Consider the following 17,447-nt stretch of genomic DNA (forward strand, 5'->3'; position numbering starts at 1 on the left):
CGCAGGAACAGAAAATTAATTCACGAATTAATGTCTCTAAAACGAATCTTTGAAAAAAGGGAGAAAAGCCTATAATATCGTATCATACAAAAAACCTTAAGAAAATTATCATATTCTTCCAACCAAACGAAATCAACACTGTCGAAAGTATCGCGACCCAAATCCAACCTGATCAAACCACCTCTTCTCGAAGCGAAACTTCTCGCCAATAACTTCTCCCAATTAGGCCACTGATCCCTCATATCTTCACCTCACGTATCGATCACTTGTCCACCACCACCACTACCACCACCGCAAACAACAGTGTATTCTCCAAGCACGAATGGGGCACGAATGGATCGTTCATCGTGGAAAATTGGTGGAATCGTGCTAGCACACCGAATGACGAGGGATCGACACTGACTGATCGGCGGTGGAAACATTCTCTCTCCGCCTATTTTTAACGAAAAGGTCAAAGCCGATCGAAGGGGGAGGAAAGGAAGGGCGAGAGGAATTTGGCGAGGAGAGACGTCTACTAGAGTAGCCTCTACAAGTCACTGGTTTCTGGTTTTCGGCCTGTTTCATCGCGGCCCGCGTTCGACGCGGAAACGCGTATTAATAGTTCGGTGGAAATGGAATCTAGGTGAGCAACGGGTAGAAACAGAGGCGGCCGAGCTGTTATGCGGCGAGGGTGAGACGGATTCGCACCGGATTCGACTCGATGTCCGCCAATTTATCGTCGGATGAGGCCGATCGATCGCGGTTTCGCCTTTCGCGTGTTTCCACGGCGAATCGGATACCGTGTTTCCACAGCACGAGGGCTGGATCAAGTTGTTAACGCGCTGCTTCTCGTTCTGAGCGGAGATCGGTCGTCTCGCCTTTCTCGTGGAATTGACGAAGTGATTAAAAGGGTTTGTTGATTTTATTTCGTGTTTGGGACGATGTTGATACACGTTGGTATTTTGGACTGTTGGCGATTATTGGTGAGTCTGGATTTTTTTAAAGAAAAATTTAATACTCTTCGAGTTCCATTTATAATATTTTGATTTTGAGATGACATTAATTGGTACATTTTGAAAGAGACTGATTGGTAAGTCTATACGGAACGACATGTATCTTAACTCGATATTAATATCGCGAAAATTAACACGATGTTAAATTTTATTTATATTTCTCAAATAATCAATTTATTAAAACTCAATTAAAAACATCGTTTGGTTAAAATCGAACAAGAGTGCAATTCATTCCCTTCTTGAATCTAGGAAAAGTAATCCTTTACAAAACAGCGTTAATTGCACGAGCACAATCGATCCGTGAAATCCAAATCGCTATACCATAGAAAAACACTGGCGAAACTTCAATGTGTTTTCGTTGCAAACCGAGCACAAGTTTCGGGATCGAACCGACTATAAATCTGATCTCCATTTGCGGAAGGTTCCCAGGGGGAATTTAATAGATCAGTCGAGCCAGTAGAAACGAATCGATTCCATAAAATTGTTCGAGAAACAAAGTAGTACGAATTCTCCGAACTTCCAACTATTTCTTTTTCTTTTAATATATAGATATCGATCAATCACTTCTTTTCATCAAATTTTTGTTGTAAATGGACGGGGGATGATGCGAAATTTGATGCAAAGTGATATAAAAAAAAAAAAAAAAAAAGAAAGAAAGAAAAAGAAATAGAAAAAATTTGAAAAGTAAGACAATTTTTATTAATGTTTATAAAAATTTGTATAAACATCCCCAATTTATCGATGAAACTTTAATGTAGTACTTTTCTCATTCGTTTGAATCTTGTTTTTCCTGTTTAAAGGTTCTGGACAGAGACATCATTTCTCTGAAGACGAGACGAAACGTTTCCAACGAAAGTACGAAAGTTCTTCGCGGTATAATGTTGATAGGGCGATAAACGAGTTGAAGGTGAATTTAATGCACTTGCGGTCCGCGCATCAAATATTTCTCAACGCGGCTATGAATATGTTAATCCGAGAGAAGGAAGAATCTGGAACGTAACCGCGAGCAAAGTGGGCGAACTTGTGTCATTTATGTCTCGCGAAAGTATTCAGATGCAAATTGAAATTCGCGGTGAATTTTTACGGGTGAAGAGGCTGGGGTGAATCGAAGCTAATTTCGATGCTTTACGTATCCAAATAAGAAATAGAAAGCAAAACTTTTGATCGTGGATACCTTTTGATTAAATTAAAATCTAGTATAATTAATGATAATCAAAACGTTGTATTAAATTGAATTTAAAATTTATTTTCGTGTTAATTTTACTTTTTATTTTTAATTATTATTCAGAATCGTTTAGAAAATTAATCAAAACTAATTTCAAAATCAAATGCAAATTGACATGTTTCGAAATAATAATTATTCAAATAATTAGTTGTTTGTATATTAAGTAAAAAGTAAACTAAAAATCTTATCTTTTTGAAAACTAAATTTCACTTAAACCAATTATTAATTTATAACGATAAGTATATAATTATAAGCAAACATAGCAGACAACGAGCATTATTGAGATTCGTTAATTGATCTCATTAGAATTATTACACGTGCAAATAAACGAACTTGATACTAAAACGGAGCTATCGGTTTAGTAAAGTTAAATCTCTTATCGATCCATCGAGATCAAATTCCAATTACGTGTGCGAGTGCAATATTCAATCATTTTATTCAAATTACGGATGTTTAATTTTTTTCGATACGAAGAATCGCTTTTCGTGATCACGATTTATTAGATAAACATGGAAATACAATAATTCGCAACTGGAAATTTATAATATATGTTCTTTTTTAAAACAAAGTATTAAATTCGATCAATTTCCAATTATTTTGATCGCAATTGAGCCGGAAACTCCAGTTTAAAATTAGCCATTTAAATCCTCCATTTTTTTTATTTACCATTCCGTTTCCGTTTAAATCGAAATCTAAATAACTTCGATTTTAAATCGTTATCGAGTCGAACGCGATTCGAAATAAATTTTTAAAAACGATATCGAGCGTCGAAATATATATAAATTACACGCGTTCACAAAAATCGTGAAAAAAATAACATCGCTGAAAATGCGTTTGGAAAAAAAAATCATAAAAAAAAATCTCAAAAATGAGATGTTAAAACAGAACAAAAAAAAAAAAAGAAAAATGCAACAAAATGCTGTAACAACGTACTGCAAAATCGCAATAAACAGGGGATAAACGTGTAATAAAGGCTAGCTCGAAATTAACGATCAAAAAAAATCGTATGTGGAAAATCGATAAATATTTTACCGGTCATCGGGCTGTGAGTTAATTTCACGGGGCTGTGAACGCGTTTGCTGCGTTTATTTAAATCCAAAGGCTGGATCCCCTCCAGCCTCGTTTCCAACAAACGAATGCCAAGTTTCCATTCACAATAATCCCCGTTGTAACGCGATGTTACAACAGTTGTAACTAACGCCATTATGATGAGCTACGTGAGAATTTATTTCGGAACTGCCTTGGAACTGCCTTCAGGAAGCCGCAATCTGTTGCAACAATTTCCCCTAAACTCGCGCCACTTCCACGGGACAGATTTACAATTTCGTACGCTGGACTGGGGCGCGGTTGTTCACGGTTTACTGCTATCAATCAACACGGTGCGCTTAAACTTGGTGGATCCAACTCTTTCGCGAAGTAAATCAACATCTGTGAAAACGAACGCGTGCTGACGTTGAAAGAGAAGATTCATTACTGCGCGGGGAAATATTTATACCCGTTTTAAACGATATTTATTTGTAACTGTTTGCCTCGTCTTGTACGTTCTAACTCGCGTTAATTTGCGCGTGTAAAATTATGTCTATCGACGTTGATTTGTTCGTTGATTTGCACAGGGCGAATGAATTCTAATTCTGATTCTTTTTTTTTTTTTTTTCGTGTCTTCGAATAAATATTCCAACGCTGAGGAAGAATGAAAGATTATGCGACAACTTTTGTATACTTTTCTTACGTTTCGATTTTCAAGTAGGATAAGAAAGTTTATTAATAAAATCTTGGCTGGTGCAAAAATGCGAGCGATGAAAATGATCAAAGCAAACTTAGATTGCAAATTGCAAAAGCAAGCAAGCCGCAATGGCACGAAGATGGCCCGACGAACGCTTCAGAGGTGTCCTTCTGCCGCGCATAAAATGTAATTTGATGGGTGTCAGACGGCTGTTACCGTTGCCCACTCTGCTTCTGTAGACAGCCGCGTTACGAAATTTAATTGGATTTATCGATCGGTTTTCTGATTCCCATTTCCCGTCCGGCCTGCTATCAGCCGTCTGTGTGCAATCGATGTCCCAACCACCGATGAGTTAGTTCTTCTTTCTTTAAACGTTTATAGACTATCGAGGATATTTATTCAAAAGAACGTTATAAGATGTTTGATTTTTTACTTTATAGTAATTCTTAAAATTGTTGCAAGTATTCTAATTAGTCTAGTAGAAAAGTAACGAGGTAAAACTAATAATTTAAATAACGAATTGCTTAAATAAATGAAATTAAAAGTTAAATCGGTAGTGCATGATCTTTGAATATAATAATGTAATTTTTTATTTTTTCTTTCATCGGAGGTATCTTTTTTTATTTTTATGCTTTTTAAAGATTATCAACAGAGATAAATAGTAACCCTTTTCACCAACATCGTATAAAATAGTCCTTCCTTACCGACAATCGAAAAGCAAAGGAATCTCTTATCGACCAACAGTTCTACCGAACCTACAACTGATATTATCTTACCAGTTACTGGCAACTTACCATACTTTCCAACTAAGTCGGTAAGGCAGATCGAACGTATAAATGTTACAATAAATTATTTAAAAAACTTATTTGCAAATTCAGAAGAATATCTTTTAAAAATACACACAATCTCATATTCAAACTAGCCTTATAAATCAATGAAGATACATATAACAAATCATACGTTTTGTACAAGTTATCAAAAAAATCCCTATACCGGCGATTGTATTCAACGAAATTAACATCACCAGGAATACAGCAAAGAATAGAACCGGGAAGAAACTAATTCTATGCAAATCAAGGAGGCGTGGTATAGAATTCCTAGATGTATCATTATCATCGATCCGATATATTACATCCTACGTGCAATCATCTGATCGCAGGTGCATATAAGCGTGTCTTCGAGCGTATCGAGTAATATATTACATACATATATATATATATATATAAATGTATTCGCTGAGATTTCCTGCCGATGTGTTTAATTGTGACAGAACAATACGATGTGCACGAGAATGTTATCGTTCGAAATGTTCGCCAATGGCACGATTATGTTAATCAGCCCTCACTTTTACGACTCAACCTTGGAAACACGGTCAACTAAAAAATGAATATTCCTTGAATAACTTTGCCATAGATTTTTCGCAATTTTTCTTTATAAATAATTATTATCCCTCTTCCCATACTCTTGACACGACCATATTTATTTCTCTATTATTATCTATATCTTCCTCTCTTAAAACTCGCGGAAATGACAAGTTTGGAAAGTCTATGAAGCATGGAGGCGCGAGGGGGGCAATTTTTCAATTCGCATCGCGGAAAAAGGAAACGAGCACGAAAGTTTCTTGCGTTGGCAAGAGTTTCCCAGTCGAGTGTACTCTTCCGAGAAAAGCCGCGAAAAGGGAAGTTTATTCCGCGAAACTTTCACGCGGCCCACCCCGCGTGCACGCGGAATATGCAAATAATATAATTTTCTTAACTTTCTTGTCGTTGAATCCCCCCCTCCCCCTCCCCGGGGAAACACCGATAAATTTCTGTTTTCCCGTGCTGCCCGTTTATTGTCGGCCGGAACGTTAAGTCCCGTGATTATAAAACTTTCATTGCGTTTTTATTATATCCCGTGTACCATCGTTGAAGATGAAAAATTGAATAACTGTTTTGTAGCAAGTTTTATTCGCGGTATAATTTGAATTGGAAACAATTGTAACATCATTATTAAATTGTCAAGTTTAGGACACGTCGTAACTCGGAAGGAACAACGAGATAAACGATAACAACAACGATTCCTTCGATAATTTCAATACCTTTCGATACTTTCACCTATTTCTTCCCTAATTTCCAAAGAAAAATATTCCATTATTCATATTTCCATTATTCAAAAAACACCGATTCCCGATTCATCGATAAATAAAATATTTCAATAAGAACTTAAACGAACCGAACCCAATCCAAAAATTAAATCACGAACATGCCAAGTTTCCTCCTCCTCTTCTTCCCCTTTGACGAGACAGAACGAGAGAGACATTTAAAACATCAACCGGTCGACAATCGGTGATCGATTAATTGCCCGGCTCACTTCCCCGATACTCGATGGCTGGGAGGAAAAAACCAAGTGGAAGGAGCCACTAGTGTGTACTCCAGATTTCTGTACGAGAAGAGACGACCATTACTCAGCCCGTTGGACGCGAACGTTCACGATCTCGCGACTCATTTTCTTTCGATGATAGTCGCTCGTTTTCGCCGACCACCTTATATATATATATATATATATACGTCGAAAGAACTCAAGACAAGCCGCCATTGCGCCGTGTTGAACAGGGAAAAACACGGGTCGTTGAGATTCCCTCGCACGTATCGCGTATAACGAGCGTGTAGGGCCTGCGCTCCGATCGACGTTGTTTTTTACAACTAGAAACGAGGTTCGTGGGTCAAGGAGTCGGTGTGGAATTAGGAGATGAAGGGCTTGGGGAAGTGGAACGAACAGGAAGTAGTCGCAACGATGGAGAAGACGTTCGAAAGGTTTGTTCCTCGTCGATTAAATGGGAGAAGTTGCCAGGAGAGGTTACGTCGAAACTCGTTGTTTTTTATTTTGAGATGAATATTTCGTTCATTCGAAAAAAAAAAAAACGATCATTTCAGCGATGGAAATGATTGGAATTTCGCGAAAAATTCGTAAACACGCGTGTTGGTTAAAATTCGGCAAACGATTCTGAGCCGAGTGTGTTAAAAAAATTTTCGACAGAAATTTTTCTAATCGTCGAAACGATCAACGACAACAAGCGCGAAAGCGTGTCGCGATCGTCTTCGAGATCCGGAGGAGTGACCTAAAGCCGGCTCGCAAGGGTGATAACTTTCCGTGCGAAGGAGCCGACAAAGCAGCTTATATGGCAACTTACGCGGCAACTCGTTTCGCCAAAGCGGTTTTCTATCTCGCGCTATTCGCTCCCACAGAATGCAGAAGGACAGTCGTGGCTTGTCGTGGCTATACGTATTAGTATATACCGCTTGTACAAACAGGCTCGCGTTAGAAAAGAACCAAGACGGAGTCGTGAAACGCGAGTCGGAGGGAGAGAGAGGTCAAAGGAAGAGAGAAGTTGCGGTTGCCTGGCATAGAGGGGTGCATAGAATCACTGGAACTGTACAAAATTGTAAACATGGTCATTTTGAGGTAAGAAGTCCGTTTGTTTTCTTTTTTTTTTTTTTTTAATTTTCTGAATTTTTCGAAAGCTCGATTTTTAAAATAATTGTGAAAAAAATTTGCACAGACTCGCATGTCCACGGAGGATAGAAAATAATGAGAATTTTTCGATTTTATCGACCGAAAAATTGTGTAAGAAAATTTATAGTTATTCCATCTACTGGATGGAATATCCTTTTTTATAATTTTAATTCTTTAATTTGTAATTCTTTTTATATAATTTTCTATTCATTCACATGGAACACATGGAGAAATTTTAATCACGTTTCACCATTTAATTATACTAATAAAACTGAATTGACTTGCTGCAGAGAGGGTTTTATTTGGTGTGCATTAAATCTAATTTGGTTCGGAGGCGCTTTTGCTTTTTCGACTATACCCTTTCTAATTAAAGACGTGGAAAATGAATTACGTTACGGTTTTCCAGCAAGTCGTATACGTCGTTGGTTTCAATTTAAACGAACGGTATGTCGGATCGTATACGATTTGGATACGAGGCGGAAACCGGTGGAAAAGTATTCGAACGATTCGAGAATTGGATAAACAATTGCGAAATAATTCGCGTTGGAATTTTTTTTCGACAAACGCCCGTCGCTTAATGCGTTTCCTCTGGTAATAGAACGTTTTCGAAATTGCATGAAACTGAAACGCGCGAATATAACACGGTTTGCCCAGTAATTGATTCCTTTTGCCCTCGGGCGGTGATCCGATCATTATCGATCGTGTTATACTTTGCCTCGCAAATGTTCGAATAGCATTTACGCGAAATCTTAGTTTGTTTCGCGGTTGCTTAATTCCGTGAGACGATCAAATTCGTTCGTTATCTCGATGGAATTTGAGTTAACCGATTTAAGCTGAGTTTGAGTCATGGCAACGCTGGTCGGTGTATCAACATCGAATATGTATTTAATCGGTGGTGATAGCGAGGAAATGGAGTTGTACAGATGAATTAATTCGTTATTAATAAACGAAGTGGGACCGTTATCGTATATTTTAAATAATCCATCTCTTCGCTGGAATTTCTATTAAACGATATAATTGGTAAAATTTCATTTGATAATCAAGAAATAATATGAAATGGGTGTAATGAATGAAAATAAATGGGAATGTAAATTGTTCGAATCAGACATTAATCTAATATACTTTTCGTATTTTCCTCGTAAAATCGTTCATCTAAAAATAACAATTTTTATATGTTCTTCTTCTCCAACAATTATCCTCCAAAATCCTTTAATCACCCTTATTTCTCAAATCAGGAAAATAAAATCTTCTTATCGAACATTTACAGATCGATACACTACCTTGCTCCAATACTTTCCACTTCCTTTCCAAACCAAGAACAACAACTTTCATCCTCGAAAACGATATAAAATAATTATAAAAACGTATCGATAATAAATGAAAATTATTAGAATCAGACATTAACGAATCTAATATACTTCTCATATTTTCCACGTAAAATCTAAATAAAAATAAAAATTTTTATATCCTTTCTCTCGAACAATTATCCTCCAAAATCATCCTTTAATCATCCTTAACTCTCAAATTATCACGAAAATAAAATCTTCTTACCGAAAATTTACAGATCGATACTTCCTCCAATACTTCTTTCTTTCCGAACCAAAAACAACAACTTTCATCCTCGATGCAAAAGAATGATGGAAACGCAGTTCTTAAATAAATTCAAATCGAAAGGAAGAACGCTTACCGCCGAGTTGGTCGTCTGCACCTTGGTTCCCAGCCCGGCGAGCCCGCCGAGACACCTACGCGCGCAATCGGGATCGTTATCTTCGCAGATCGGGCAGCCTACCGTGGAGGAGGCGCTCGCTTCCCTGAGCACGTGATTGCTGCTCGTGTTGGTCGTGTAACCCTGGTCGGAGCTCGCGTTCGAATTCGGCCTGGACTCGTCCGAGCTGTCGAACGGTTTGATGTTGCGCGGCCGGTGCACGATTCCCACAGGCTCCCATATCTCGCTCGTCGACGAGGCGTAGTAATTGTTTTCCTTCGTCTCGCGGCTCCTCTCGTCCACCACCTTCCCGCCCCGCGCCACGGTCACCTCCTCCTTCGTCACGATGGACGACTTCACGCTCAAGGATGTCTCGAGCCGTACCGGGGCCCTTCGCAACCGTTCCAAGTTATACCAGCTATCACCGTGGATCTCTCGATTCGAAAGGCTCGTTATAAGTTAAAGGCGTGGAGGAAGAAGAAGGATCTCGATTCTAAGCATTCTCTTCGAAGGATTTTACGATGGCTTCTTTTTTTTTTTTTTTTTTATGGAGATAAGCAGATTGGAAATTTGAATTCGAGGAGAAAAGGTTGGTGTTCGAGTGTGGTGATCGTTAAATATAGGATTTACGTTTCTTGATGAAACGAATTTAGTATTCTTTGATAGGTGATAATTTGATAAGTTGGAAGATTGGAGATATTTCTTTTTAGAAACTTGAATTTACGTGGAAAGAAGTTTCTGAGAAGATTGAAGATTGAATTCTTAATTGATAAGAGACGACGAAGGAACACGGTATACGTAAAAAAGTGACGGAAGGAAAGAAACTTGTAAAAATGTGACTCACGTGAAGACAAAGAAGATTCTTATAGGATGTATTCAGAAACGTATTTTAGGAGCCTCAAACAAACATACTCCCCAACTCGAACCAAATAATCTAATTTACCCGAAAAATTGTAAAATAATTTCCCAATCGATTCGATCGAAAATTTGCGCACAAATTTTACTACACCGTTCTCTTGGAATTCAATTCAATCAATCGTTTTTACAAAATTTACCGATTGTTAATTAATCAAAATACGAACAACAGGGCTCCCAAAACACGTGGCTCGACGAGAAATGACAGGAGAGAGAGAGAGAGAGAGAGAGAGAGAAGATATTGAGCCTTGAAGAGGATCCACGATGATACCTTAGTATTCCAGCTTTGACGAGGATCTGATTCAAGAGATCGCACGGTGGCACCTGGCCGGTTATCATTGCCTCGCGGATGGCGACGCCATCCGGCCCCTCGAGAGGGATCGGTACGCCGTTTATCAGCAACACTTCCTCCTCTCTCATGCTGGATTTCTTCTCGCAATCGACCACCTTCACCCCGGGGCCGAGGATCGACTCCACCGTCGATTGGATCTCGTGATCGTCCATTCCTGGGGAAACGCAACGTTGATACTCGTCGCCGAACACTCGTCGCCCGATTATTCGAACCTCGTGCGAAATCGATAGCTTTTCTGGCTTTACCTCGATTTATGAAAAGTTTGATAAAACATTCGTTGCGAATGTCGAGAAACGGCGAATTGAAACTGGAGTTTATCAATTAATTTTTAGTGGATTGATAGTGATTGTGAGTTATAGAGTTTTGTCGAGCAAACATCTATTTAATAATTGATTATATTTATGGTTGACTCGATAGTTTAATTGTATTAAAGAGAATGTATGATAAAATTTAGAGGCAGAAATGAAATGTGATCTATAAACAATTGCACGATTAATAATTTCATCTTCGATATTATTTTTTGAAATAATTATTTTTAAAAAATAAATAAATAAATAAAAATTCATAATTACAGAAATATTATAGAAATATTATATCAAATTCGTGGCTTAATTCGACCAAGAATTCTTTACTTCTTGATCTGCCGGGTAAGCGGAATACTCGAAGCAATATTCATAACAACGTGGCAACAAAGAAGCAACTGATATTAATCTCTGTTCTCGAGTTCTTGAATCTCTTCAAATTCTTTAGACAGCGTTCGAGGAAAGAAATATTCGCCTTCGGTGTCCTTCCTCTAAACTGCTTCTGAAGCGATTTTCATTTCAAAGCGTTGCTCGAGATACGCGCAAAACATGTTCGCGAACGTTTCGTTCAACCGTATTCAATTTAACGAAATACTTTTAATTAATCATTATCGATTTTAATTATTTATTTTTTTCTCTTATATGTTAAAAAATGAAAAAAAAAATATGTAATATTTAAAGATACTTCGAAGAGGAAAAAATTAAGTTTTTCACTTTTGCAATTGCATAACCTATGATGAACTTTTTTTTTCGTATTGACTTGCATATCTATTTCGTTACTTTAACGTTTAAAAGTATCTTTTAATTTTGTACGCCTAATAATAATCGTACGAATAATAATTGATAAAAATAGAATAAGCATACCACTTTAGTAGGGCACTTATTTTAATTGTCAGAAACCACTTACACGCTTCACAAGTACGAACTATTAATATTTAAGCGACGAATGAATTCATATAGCATGACCTCATATAATACTTCATAATTCAAGCATTGAAACGGTATTATTTAGAAAGTCTTGAACGCCACATTTCCTTCTACCAGGAGTAAACAGGATTATATAAGTGAATCACAATAGCGAGATTAATTAGCCAAGGTTAAATGAATAAGATCCAATGTTTATTAAACGGTCTAATGGAATATCGGTTAATTACGGTGACGTAACCAGATACCGAGAGATTACGAAATTAAATAGGTGGCGACATCGTTAAGGAGACGTTGAAGAGGAGAAATTCGAGGAAATACTAATGCAATAATTTGCACCTGGACGACCCATCGAGAGTAAGTCACGTTAAAACACGGTCGAAGAAGGAATCAGCTGCTCGCTGAATTGCAAATGAGCCAACTCGTGAAAAGGAAAGGATAATAATCGCGGATGGGCCGTGAGGTTTTTATCCGAGACTCTCGATCTAACAAGATCAAATCGACGATGACGACAGAAACGGCTTATATTTTTAGCGGGTGGATATTTCTCGACCCTCTAAAAAAAAAGGTTTTGAAACGATGATGGTTGTTTGACAGATCTAGTCAGCCCTTCCCAACTCCCAATCTTCTTGGAGGAAATATATTTTCCTATCAAATTTGATTATTTATCGCTATCTCCTATTTCTATCTTAACGTTCAACGAGTTATTTTCATTAAATTTTCAAAGTGAAAATTTTAATTCAAACTGTATTACACGTATAAATATGGTTCAGCGGTTCACTGCCAGATGTATGCGCAGATCATCACAATTGTTTGAACAGATGTTACACTTTTCAGAATATTCCACAACGAAAAATACGATATTTAATTTTTACATCTTCCACTTATTTATATAATAATCGCAGTTTTATATTTCCCCTCTCTTATATATACATCTATTTATATCCTTTTCTTTCCTTTACCGTATCTCTCGTGTATTTTTTCCTTTTTTTTTTTTTTTTTTTTCAAAGATCACCGTTTCCATGAAATCATTCGCCGCTCCAAGTGGAAAGAAAATATCGGAGAGTTCGAGCAAATTAACAAATCGTGTACGTACGAGGTAAAAACGAGCACACCTGGAGGAAAGCAAACGAAACCGCGACCCGATCGATGAAGGATCGGTTCGATGAGCGCACAGGTGCGCACACGCGCAATCTGACGAGCTGAAAATAATTCAACGACCAAGTCACGAGATCTCACGAGACAAGAGGCTGGCGGCAATTCGCGAAGGATCGGGGGTAATATCTGAGGAGAGCACTTGCACACGCGCGCCATCTCTGAACTAACCTAACCTAACTTCACTTGCCTCGAGCCGAAGGATCCACGCACCTGCGTGCAACGATCGTCGTCCAAATTCGCAATCAAGATTTTTCCTCCAGTAACAGGGCTATAAATCTGATCGCGTTTAATAGCGCAGTTTAATTGTAACTCTTCTTTATAAAGAAGAATCGAGTACTTTTTGATCTCAAGTATAATGATAATAATTGCTTTCCAAAATTTAAGGCAGAGAGAAGAAGAGATGCATTTTATTTTTATTTTATTTTATTCGTACTCGATGATCTATAAATGTTGATAATTATCCCAGATTTTTTTTTATCAAAAAGCGTGCAAAAGAACAATGAAGAAGTTGAGTTGAACGTTTAGAAACAATGTTTAGCGTAGATTTGATTCGCCAAATAGGCAATTTATAATGTTATAGCAATGGTAACGTTCATTAAATACGTTGTCACGGTTGTCCCGGTTCCACGTTCCTTTCTCCATGGAAAATTGAACGATGAACGTTATCAAGATATTCATTACGGTCACGTGAGATTGTTGGCCGCTACAACGACGCCTAATCGCATCGATAATGATAAATATTTAGAGAGGAACGTGATTTACGCGCCGAGTAACCGGGCAAATTAGCGGTTTAATAATCTTCGTCGTGACGGTAGAACGCGGTATCGAAGTTTTTTTCTGGATTAACTCGCTCGTTTTCCCGAGTGAAAAATTAATAAATTAACCTTCAGAGATAAATATATTTCTCACACTTTATATTAGGGAATTGTGTAATAAATATAAATCTATAAAACTCGAAACGAGAAGAAAATACGTTTATCGCGATATTATTATTAAAAAAATTAGTAAAAAATTAGTCATCTTTTAAAAATTCACGTCTCGAATCATCGAATCAAATCCTCGTTCTATTTTCTTCTCTCTATTTAACTTCATCGCACGAAGCTGTTCGACTGCGCACATTTCTCGACAACTTTCTAATCTCGCGAAACCTCCGCGAAAATCGGCCGTGAGCAAACGTAACAACGACACTATCTCTATCCCGGCCGGCGTGCGGTCATGGTTTTATTTTTAGAGGCGAGAGAACCGTGTCAGGACGAGCAAGAAGATGCGAAGAAGTGGCGTGCGTTTGCCGGAGGGCAAGGAGGGCTTAATTAATTGCCAGCGTGCTAATTAAGGGCGAGGAAACGTGGTGTCGCGGCCGCCCTATTTGCTCGACACGCCACCCGCAGAAGCTGTTTCGAACCGTGCTCGCAACCTTCCAAGTTCACCCGCTCTCTCGCTCTCATTTCTAATCGTATCGCCTTCACGCTATGGTGAACGGAACCTGGTGAATGTTTCGATGTGTTTGAACGGCGAATTTCGATTCGACCGGCTGCCTCCAGTCATTCGAGAGGCAGGAACGTCTTGTGAATTTTGGGCAGAAAGTTTTGACGTGTGTGAATCGATAAAGGGTAGTTCGTAGCATATCGAAACGTTCGTCGAAGAGTTGAATGGTGGATTCGATAGTTACGATTTGGGGAATTTCGAAGGAATCGAAAAGTTTTACGAGTGAAAACGTACGAAATAAATGCTCGAAATGTTATCTTCTTATTTCAATTTCTCTTTGTTATAATAATAATAATAATAATACTTATTTCTTCCTGTTACTTTTGCAAGATTAGATGCGATTAAATCTTCCGGATCCCTTTTTGCGAGGAAGAAATTAAAAGAACAAACTTCCAAGCTATTTGCTGTTAAAACCGGTTAATAAACTTCCTGGTAAGCAATCCCATAATAGTTTTCAGAAGCCTCGTAGGCCGTGCAATAACTAAAAAGCGGCGCCATCGAGGAAAACGTAACGGTGAACCACGAGTCCCGTAGAGCGGCGCTAATTCCTTGGTAAATAAAGCGAACGATAATTTACGCGTTTCAATAAGTGATTCAATTAAAACTGTAAACTGTCGTCGCACGTTTCCTTCTTTTTTTCCACTCGAAAATCTCTCGAGAAACCGAACTGTGCTCGCCGATTAATCAGATTGCCGCCGACTAATTGAGAGTTCGACAACTCCACGTCGTCCGTAAAATAATGGAGAACAATATGATCGTCGAACGAAAGTCGAAGAGCTTGGATGGAAATTCGCGTGCTGAAGATCTGCACGGATAAAGAAAGCGCGAGTCGTGATTGTGTGCAAATTGCACGCCACGATGTGCCATGTCACGGTAAACGTTTTGCGGAATATAAAAAGAAAAAAAGACACGTTATCTGCACTCTTATCGAGATTATGAATGAATGGCGAGAATCTAATCCGACCGTTTCCCTGCAAATATTTTCTAGAAATCGTCTCGTTTTTTGGCCGAATTCTTGGACGAATAGCGAACTTTGCTCGTTTCTTATATACCTTGGAATTTTTGCAGTGCAGTGCATAATCGTATAAATTTTTGTTTGTTTCTTAAATATCTGCGTATAAGAAAAGAATTCAGGATAAAGTAATAACATTAATATTTATATTCGATGAATCATTATAAATTTATAACTCGACCGATGAAAGATCTGCATCAGTATACAAATAACATTTTCTTTTTTCTTCTTTTTGATGGATACAAAGTTCATCACCTTGTTTCGAGAAGAAGAGAGTGATGTATCTAAATGAATCGGGATTTCCCATTGGTGATACCACCGAGTTCCACATTATCTTCGTACGTATGGGGTTCGTACGTATTAAAAATTCCATGTCATTAGGACAGATTTCCATTAATATTTATAAGTAATTAAAAAAAACTTATTAACTCGCAACCCTACGATTAAACCTACGATTATTGCTGATATCGAAATATTGTAAACCTTCGTAACTAAGTAATTAATTTAGTATTAATTGTCAATCGGATATATGTAAATTGTATATAATAAACCAGTTTACTTTGCAATTCATATTTCTCCCAGCTATCTCCTACTGCTTTATCAGTCTTTGCTCTAAAATACGCAAACTAGAAGGTTAGTATTCAAAGGAGAGAGTGCACGGCCCTCGCGCGAAACAGTATTTGAAATCTATGAATATTTGATGATTCGGTTTTCATGCATAGTTTGCTCGGTTTGGTACACCGTTCATTATTACTGTTTGTTGACCGTATCTGGGAGTAAAGCTAATTGGAATTGTTCGTAACATTACACTTGGTCGTGTACACATAATTGTAACGAACATGATGTTAGTGTGACGCGCAAATAGGGAAGAAATAATGATCTCGATACACGGCATCGAGTTATTGTTACTCTTATTAAACTGTACACAAAACTCGTTTTAACAATATTCGTGCTCTTAAATACATCTTTCACCTTTCCAAAACGATTTCTTCGAGGAAACACGTAAAAGAAGAAAAGTTACACGCGTCTAAGATTTCCCTTTTTCACCTCGCGTATAAAAAAACTATCGAGTTCAAGGAGCCTCTCTCCTCCTAGATGTTACAACTAAAAATAACTCACGCTCAAGTGTTCCTCTCCATCGATCCTTTTAACACGAAAGAAAAAATACAAGCGATAAACATCTCTTTCTTTAATCATTTCCACTCCACGAAATTTCCCCCAATCTTCGACGCGCTAAAGTTTTCAGCTAAAGCGTTCGAAAGCGAAACGAGACGAATTAGGCGAGAAGGAAAGAGGATCGCGACGGAATTTCGTTTTGCTCGCTTGCTTGATCGTTCAGCCACGATGCCTATTATCTGGGTTACTAATTAAAGTGCGCGCATCAACAAGCGGGGGACCCGGTTTTCGCTTCATTGTCTTCCTGTCTGTCTGCTCTTCCTCCCTGCCACCGGACATGCGATAATGAGACAGAGAGCCGAGCGAAAGCCGGCCATCTTTATTCTTCGCTTTGCTTTCGTTCTTACTCATTCCCGTGGATCGCGTGTTCCCGGATCGAGACTCGTGAGAACCGGTGACTCCTCGACAATCTGGACAAGGGGAGAGGTTCAACCATGGTCCCGAGAAGGGATAGAAGGCGTGTTAATCATTAATTAGACCACACGTTTCGTTAATTTGAGCCCGTGCGATTGATCGGCGTGAATCGGTGGGGAACAATGCCGGAACTGGTTGGAATTTTTGTCGTTTTGTTAATCTTCAATATGATTTTTCGTAGAAATATCGTATCTATTTCGACGGAAGATGTCACAGTCGAATTTCTGTTTTTTCGAAAATTAGTCGACAAGATTTTGTGATTAAATCTGTTTCTTTCTTGCTTCGCCAAAAATTATTCTTTCCGATTTAAAGTATTTAATTGATCCAGTTCAATGTTCATAACTATAGATGATTATTATGCAATTGTCCGTAAAAGCTATCGAAATGGAAAAGTAGCTACTTAATAATCAGAATGAAATATTTTCTAAAAACGAAATCCATTGTCCAAAGGTGGAGCATACTTTTCTCGTATACAATTATCCATATCAAACCTTTCAAATGATAGATTCTTCAAACAAAGATTTCTAGAAACGTTCTCTAAACGAAATTTACTATCCAATTATCCCATT

At 38.0% G+C, this 17,447-nt stretch overlaps 1 protein-coding gene and 1 long non-coding RNA gene across 3 annotated transcripts in view; one reads left to right on the forward strand and one right to left on the reverse strand.

Moving 5' to 3' along the window:
• Positions 1 to 17,447, reverse strand: part of LOC100867094 (uncharacterized) — a 405,878-nt gene that overhangs the window by 279,641 nt on the left and 108,790 nt on the right. The gene's annotated exons all lie outside the window — the stretch shown is intronic.
• Positions 612 to 17,447, forward strand: part of LOC100864671 (uncharacterized) — a 339,885-nt gene continuing 323,049 nt past the window's right edge. The window contains exon 1 of the long non-coding RNA XR_015290876.1: positions 612 to 962. This is a non-coding gene — a long non-coding RNA (uncharacterized LOC100864671). The remainder of the gene's footprint in view (positions 963 to 17,447) is intronic.

Source organism: Apis florea, unplaced genomic scaffold (genome assembly GCF_048593485.1).
Source record: "Apis florea isolate Af1SG1 unplaced genomic scaffold, ASM4859348v1 contig_2293_pilon, whole genome shotgun sequence".
NCBI lineage: Eukaryota > Metazoa > Arthropoda > Insecta > Hymenoptera > Apidae > Apis > Apis florea.